The following is a 7,776-nucleotide window of genomic DNA, read 5'->3' as shown; positions in this document are numbered from 1 at the left end:
ATCCAAGGCACAGATGAATAAGACATTGGTCAAGTCCCTTGAACTTCTTTGAGGCTGGACTTTTTCAGTTTGTAGAGAGGGGATCGGATGACAAGACCTGTGTACATCTATATTTTAGCAAACTGCTAGATCTCTTTGGGCCTCTGCCTTTCAAAGTGGGTCCCCTGAACTGCAGATACCTGTAGGTGCGGCCCTGATTTGGACCCTGAAATCATTCCCTTTTGTGGGGGTGTGATAGAGGGATTGAACTCAGGGGTGCTTAACCACTGAGCCACATTCCCAGCCTTTTATTTTCTGAGACAGGGCCTCGCTAAGTTGCTGAAGCTGGCTTTGAATTTGCAATCCTCCTGCTTCCGCCTCTCAGGTTGCTGGGGATTACAGGTGTGCACCACCATGCCCAGCTCATTCCCATGGTTCAGGGGAACTCAGTGAGGTCTAGATTCTTTATTTATTAAAAAGTGTTTATTCAGAGTCTTGCCCTCAAGGGCTACCTGATCTGATGGATGATCCAAATAAGTACAAAATATTGACCCATTCGAGTTGTGGGCCTAGTACTATGGGGCATAGAGAGTGCCGGGGAAGGGGAAGGTGGCCCAGGAGAGGCCTTCGAGCCAGCCCTTAAGGAGAGCAGCAGTTTCCCAAGGCGTGGGTCAGAAGGGTGAAGGCACCAACAGTGAGCTCTCAGGACCTGTTAAAAAGAGGGAGAACTGATGGATCTCTTAACTTTAAAACCACTTAGCTTTGAAATCCTTAACTTTTAAAAACTTCCAAAACTCCCCTGATAAGCACAAATCTCTGATCTCCCTTAACAATATTTGACACAGAGAATTAAATATTGTAAGTACAGAGTCAGACAAAGGAGTGGGAGAAAGCATTTCTTTGCTCCCAGTTTGTGTCCTTGCTCCCACGCTCATTCCAATGTATTCCTGCCATGGGGAGGGGGCGGGGTGCCCCCTTCTCTGTCATCCTGGGAATCATCCCATGGGTTTGAGTCGAGTGTCACAGAAGGTAAGGCGGACAGGGAAGCGGCAAGGAAGATTCCGGAGGAATGCTAGGTGGCAGGATGGGACAGAGAGTGGGGCAGACAGAGGAGTCATTATCAGAATTGTCTGAGGGCTGATCGGTAGTGCTAGAGGTGGGGGTTGGGGCGGATAAGGGATGGGAAGAGAGGGACACTTAATGCTTGGAACTGAATAGATATGGGCATTCAGGGGCTGGTGCCTTGGCCCGGGCAGCACCCCTCACCCATCCAGCAGTGGGCACGGGAAGCCATCCTCTGTGCTAGAGAGCCTGCTGAGCACGGGGAGATTGCAAAGAGCAGTGCAGGGAAGCTCCTTATGACTGTGGAAATTGCATTTCAGTAGGGGGAAGATGACAGGCAGCCAACAAGCAGAGATCGTTTTAGATAGTGGTCTGTGCTCTGCAGACAGTAAAGCAGGGTGATGAGACAGAGTGGTGGATATGGTGTGGGTGGAAGGAGGCTGCGCTCAATTTAAAAAAAAATAATTTTTTTAGTTGTAGTTATTTTATTTATTTATTTTTATGTGGTGCTGAGGATCGAACCCAGGGTCTAGTACATGAGAGGCAAGTGCTCTGCCACTGAGCCTCAACCCCAGCCCCTGTGCTAGATTTGAAGGGTCACAAAAGTGACTAGTGACTCTAAGAAGTGATGGCTGAGCTGAACCCTGAATGATGCTGTAGTGATGAGCCATGGAAAGATCTGGAGGCAGAGCCTCCGAGGCCCCAACTCAGGAACACATGTTTCTTACACTTTTTTTTTTTTTTAATTAATCGAAAGAAACATCACTGCTGTCATCTCTGCTGTCAAGTTGCCATGAAAGCAACAGACATCTCTATTCCCCAGGAAGGAACTCCAAAGAATATATTCTTTTGCTTTTTCTCTCTTGCTTGCCTACAGTAGGATATCTGGGTCAGGGCCTGGAGACTTGCTGATTTCTGGATCTTTCCTTTTTTTTGTTCTCTAAGTGTGAGGTAAACCACATCCTCTGATGTGGTGGAGATATAAATGTGCTTAGGGCAGGTCCACGAATATGGGTCCCTCCCCTAGACTGAACCCGACATGTAGATTGTGTTGAAAGTGGGGGTGGGGCACTGGATGCCTGAAGATCTTTCTGAACTAAAGATGCAAAACCTGGAGTGGGATTGTGGCTCAATGGTAGAGCGCAAGACTTGTGCATGTGAGGCACTGGGTTTGATCCTCAGCACTACATAAAAATAAAGGTATTGTGTCCATCTACAACTAAAAAAATGTTGGAAAAAAAAAAAAGATGTAAAACCTACATGCCCAACAAAGTTCACCTGAAGGGATGAGGGGTGGACCCACAGACAGATATCTAAGGCCTCGACCTCACAGATCACAGTAAGAGGGTTGGGAAATATCTGATTACAGGAATCGCCATGCTCAATAGAATGGATGGTATTCCTGGTATTGAGGCCTAAGAGGAACTTCACCTTGTGAAGGGTGCAGTGGAGTGGAATTCATCTTAACAATGTCCCTGCAGTAACCACAATGACTGGCTTCATGTGACTGTGGCTAATTAGGTCCCTAAACACAAGTCCAAGAGTAACTAAGTGAAAGTGAAATGATTCAGTTAAAACGAAGAGTGGGAACACCATATCGCCACATTGGCTCGGGCACCTCTTTCAGGGAAGAGACGGATCTGGCTCACATTTTATCTTGGAATTCCTTCCAGATAAGAAAGTGTGCTTGCCTGCTGGCAGTCAAGTGGACACATATTCTCAACACTCTCTTTCTATCACAATTTCCTTCTCTGCTTTTCCAGAACTTACCCAGTGTGGCAGGCAATGTAATGGTCTCCCTAAAGATGTCCCTGTCCTAACCCCTGTAACCTGTAATTATGTCACATCGCATGGAAAAAGGGACTTCGGAGGTTAAAGATCTTGAGATGGGGAGAGGATTCTTGGGTTTCTGGGTGGGCCCAATGTCACCCCCAGGGTCCTTATAAGATGGAAACAGGAGGGTCAGAGAAGAGAGATGTGATGAGGAAGCAGAGGCTGGGGAGTGGTCTTTGGAGAAAGGGCAAGGGAACAGATTTCCTCTGGAGCCTCTACAGAGGGACAGCCCCCTGCTGACACCTTGATTCGAACCCATAAGACCCCGTTGCAGACTTACAATTTCTAGGGAATATAACAATTTCTTATAATAGCACAAGGAAACCAATACTCAGGCTGAAATCCCTCAACCTTCAGAAAGTTGGGCCTCAGCCCATGGCCCTCCAGAATTGCCCCAGTCTTTGAGTGAAATTACTCATTCTCAAGTCGTCTGGAAATTAACACTACACAGCCTTGGATGTGCCTCCTGATTCCCCTTGGCTTGGTTAACACTCATTCATGTGTGGATCAGGGCTTTTCTCACCGTGGCACTTTCTTTCTTTTAAAAATAATATGTATTTTTAACAGACACAATTTCTTCTTTACTTATTTATTTTTATGTGGTGCTGAGGATCCAACTCAGTGCCTCCCAAGGGTGAGGTAAGCGCTCTACCACCGAGCTTCAGCCCCAGCCTGACACTTTCTTAATAAATATTTTTGAACAGATAAATGAAAATGGAGCTACTTTCCCTGTTTCCTCTATTTCTCAGAACTGAACACTGCAGGGTGCACTCCCAAGGCCTCCACATAAGTGCTGAACGTTTTCCTTAAAGCACTTTCACAAGACTCCATTTTGGTACGTGTGTCATTTTTCTAACTGAAGCCCGGTTTGAGACCGGCTGTTTAACAAAATGTTAGTTAAAATGGAAAAAAAAAATGAAAATGAGACATAAGCATTTATTTTAGATAAAATAAAATGATACAAACTTTTGTTTTAACTTAAGACATTGTTTGCCAAAATCTCGATGGAGGACCTAGGGTTTTCTTTTCAGTCATTTTATGTGTATAACATCCAAATTTTATCTATAATGTCCAATTCTGGTCTCTATAGAATGGTGTGAGTTCTTTCAAAAAGTTAGATATAAAACTATCATATGATCCAGCAATTCTTCTCTTAGGTATATATCCAAAAGAATGGAAAGCAGATCAGGACTCAAAACAGAAACTTGTACACCAATGTTCACTGTAGCATTGTTCATGGGAGTCAGAAAGTGGAAACCACCCAAATGCCCATCAACAGATTAAGAGAAAACAGAATGTGTTGAATAATACATACCATCAGATATTCAGTCACAACAAGGAATGAAAATTTGATATATGCTACTCCATGGATGGACCTGTAAGACAATATGCTAAATGAGATAAGCCAAAAACAGAAGGAAGAATATTGTGATTCTGCTTCTATGGTGTCCCTATGAAGAATAGGCAAATTTACAGAGATCTAAAGTAGAATAGAGGTTTCCAGGAGCAAGAGGAGGGAAGTGGGAGTTACTGTTCAGTGAGTACAGAGTTTATGCTGAAGATGATGAAATGTTTTGGAAACAGTATTGATGGTTATACAATAAAGTGATTGTATTAAGTGCTTATGAGTTCACAAGTGGTTAAAATATCTATTTATGTATGTGTATCTATATATCTATGTTTACCAACATTTTTAAAAAGCCATCGAAAACCCATTCAAACTTCTCTCAATCTATTCTAGTACAATAATCTGAAATGTGACCAAAATATATTTTGGCAGGAAACTCTACACTCCAGTGTTGTTTGTAATGATGAAATATTCTAAAGAAAAATAAAAGTTTATTACTGATGGTGGTTAGGAAATGAGTGTCTATCTAAGTTATAGAAAGCATCAGAAATTAAAGCAGTCATTGCAATCATGTTTACTAAGAGATTTGCTAACATAGGAAAATGCCTATAACACAATGTTAAGCCAAAAAAGGCTGGCTATGATATTGTGTTTAGTGGGATTCCCAGGTATATTAGAAATAATTTTTTAAAAAGAATAAAAATACAGTTGTCCCTTTCTGCAGGTTCTATAGCCTTGAATTCAACCAACTGTGCTTTGGAAATATTTGAAAGGAAAATTTGTGTCTGTACTGAACTTGAAGAGATTGACATCTATTTACATTGCACCTACATTATATTAGGCATTATAAATAATCTAGAGATGAATGTGCACAAGGAGGAGTGTGCACAGGTTAGATGCAGACGCTGTGCTATTGTAGAAGAGGGACTTGAGAATTTAGATTGTGTTCTCCAAAAGGGTTCCTGGAACCAATCCTCTGAAGATACAAAGGGGCAACTGTACTGGAAGAAAATATTCCAAAATATTTTGGGAGACAGAGGATGTCTCTTGATGGTTGGATAAAAGGTCATTTCCCCCCTCATATTTATTACTTCCCTATAGTAAATGTAGTTTTTCTTCAGAAAATATATGTGACTTTGAAGATCAAAACCAGAACCCAAAAACTGCAGCATAGCAAAATTCTTTGGGGCTGCCACATCCTCCAGGGTACGGGGTTATCTTTTTATCTAAGGACCGGTTACTTTAATCTTAGTTGTAGAGATCAAAGTAAAGTTTTCAAAAAGAGACATCCGCTTGTTCACAGAGAGGCCAACCAACTGATTCAGTAAATGAATGAGAGAGAGGATGGAGGGAGGGGAGGACCGAACTCCAAGGTCCAAACCCGCTACGGGGAAAATACTCTCCTTTTCCACCACTGCAAACTCCCATCCAAAATTAGGTTCCAAAACCACAAGTTTTCATTTTCAGGATAAAAGCAGACATCCAAGCCCCCTGACAGCAAATGTAGGACAAGGTTATTAAATCCAGTGCTGAAGGGAACTCAATCAAATTGCTCATTAGTGTACCATTCAAATAGCTTCTAGTGACATCGATTCAAAATTGCCAAAAAATATTTAAAAATAATTAAAACAAAAGAGCTTAGTTTTTAAGGCTTGCCAAGTTTTATTGCACCAGAAAGACACTATAATCAGGGTCTGTTTGGGAGGCTGGCTTGTGTTATTAAAAAGAAAAGAGTTACTTCAGTATGTGATCAGATCTTGCTGGGGGAAAAAAAAAAAAGATCTCATCCTGGCATTGCCTTGTTTCAAAGCCACCAGTGATTTCCCGGCTCCAGCGGGGTCATCCTGGCACCAAGAACTGGCGCACAGGACTCTGTTGTCTGGCTGGTGACTCTCTCCCTCCCAGTCTCTTTGCTCTGGGCTCTGGGAATTTGCAGTCCCCAGGAGCCCCAAGGCTGTGTCTTCATGTTCTTGCAGATCCCTCTGCCTGAAATGCTGACTCCATGCCCTGACTGTGCCTGTTCATTTTCAGTCCTTCCCCCAACATCACCATCCCTGATCCTCAGTTCTCAGTGGGTTTGAGCATTTGCCCCTACTCACCTCCAGCAAGTCCTAAACTGGCAACACCTCTGCACACGCTTCTTTTCAAAGCTCCTTCCAGCCAAGAGCTGCCTAAGGACAGGCTCCCTTTGTGATTCATCTTTATGACCCCTGTGGCCCTTGCCCTTGAACCTAGAAAGGGCTTGGCAGAGACTGGAGAAGAGCAGATTGACCTGCTTCCGCTAATGCTGACAGCTTCCTTGATGGCAAGAACTGAAGATAATATTGGCCAGGTGCAGGGACACACACCTAAAATCCCTGCTCTTCAGGAGGCTGAGGCAAGAGGATTGTAAATTTGAAGCCAGCCTGGGAAACTTAGTGAAACCCTGTCTCAAAATTTTTAAAAAATGGCTGTGGATATAGGACAGTGGTAAAGTTCCCTGGGTTCCCAGACTCCCCCCAAACCCTACACCCCAAAAAAAGAAAGCAAAAAGAAATATACTAATATTCTTTTTTTTTTTTTTTTTTTTTGTGGTGGTGGTGCTGGGGATTGAACCCAGAGCCTTGTGCATGTGAGACAAGCATTCCACCAACTGAGCTATACCCCCAGCCCCTATTATTCTTACTTAACACTTTATATATATTAATTAATTTAATTCTCACACAATCCAATTAAATGCATACTATTATTATCTCCATTTTTCTTTTTTTTAAAGAGAAAAAGAGAGAATTTTTTTAATATTCATTTTTTTAGTTTTTGGCGACACAACATCTTTGTTTGTATGTGTTGCTGAGGATTGAACCCGGGCTGCACGCATGCCAGGCGAGCACGCTACTGCTTGAGCCACATCCCCAGCCCTTATCTCCATTTTTCTAATGAAGAAACTGAGGTATGGGGTTTAGGACATTTGCCCAGTGTCTTAAATCTGGTGACTGTTCAAAGATTTGAACTCAGGCAATTTGATTGTATAGCCCTGTTTATATTCATAGCCCTAATTATGTTGCTTATACACATTGGTAGTGTAGCACACTATATATATATTAAATAATTATGTACATATAGTATATGTATGCCCCAAATTTTTATTGGCAAGAGTATGTAATTTAAAAAATCATACTTGACTTTTTTCTATCACTGTTTTCCAGGGCTAGGCAATGTTTTTCTGTAAAGGACAAGATAGTAAATATTTAGGCTTTGTAGGCCAAGAGACAAAACCAAGGATATCATATAAATAATTGTTTTAGTCAGCTTTTTCACTGCTGTGACTAAAAGACCCAAACAGAACAACCACAGAGGAGGAAAATTTTATTTAGGGGCTCATAGTTTAAGAAATCTTAGTCCATAGAAGGCCGGCTCCATTCCTTGGGTATAACATGGCAGAACATCATGGAGGAAGGGTGAGGCAGAGGGAACAGCTCCCATGGTGATCAGGAAGCAGAGAGAGATTCTATTCTCCAGATACAAAATATATACCCCATAGCCACACCCCAATTCCCAGCTCCTCCAGCCACACC

General features: G+C 42.4%; 1 long non-coding RNA gene across 1 annotated transcript; it reads right to left on the bottom strand.

Annotated features, from left to right (window-relative positions):
- Positions 1-440: 440 nt before the first annotated feature.
- On the bottom strand, positions 441-6,495 carry LOC144377570 (uncharacterized). The gene is made up of 3 exons (XR_013438563.1): positions 6,322-6,495; positions 4,190-4,250; positions 441-688 (listed from the first exon to the last, which is right to left on the bottom strand). It is a non-coding gene; the product is annotated as an uncharacterized LOC144377570 (long non-coding RNA).
- Between the last annotated feature and the right edge of the window lie 1,281 nt (positions 6,496-7,776).

This window comes from Ictidomys tridecemlineatus, chromosome 5 (assembly GCF_052094955.1).
Source record: "Ictidomys tridecemlineatus isolate mIctTri1 chromosome 5, mIctTri1.hap1, whole genome shotgun sequence".
NCBI lineage: Eukaryota > Metazoa > Chordata > Mammalia > Rodentia > Sciuridae > Ictidomys > Ictidomys tridecemlineatus.
Note: the sequence above shows the minus strand (reverse complement) of the source record. Positions and strands in the feature narration are given on the sequence as shown.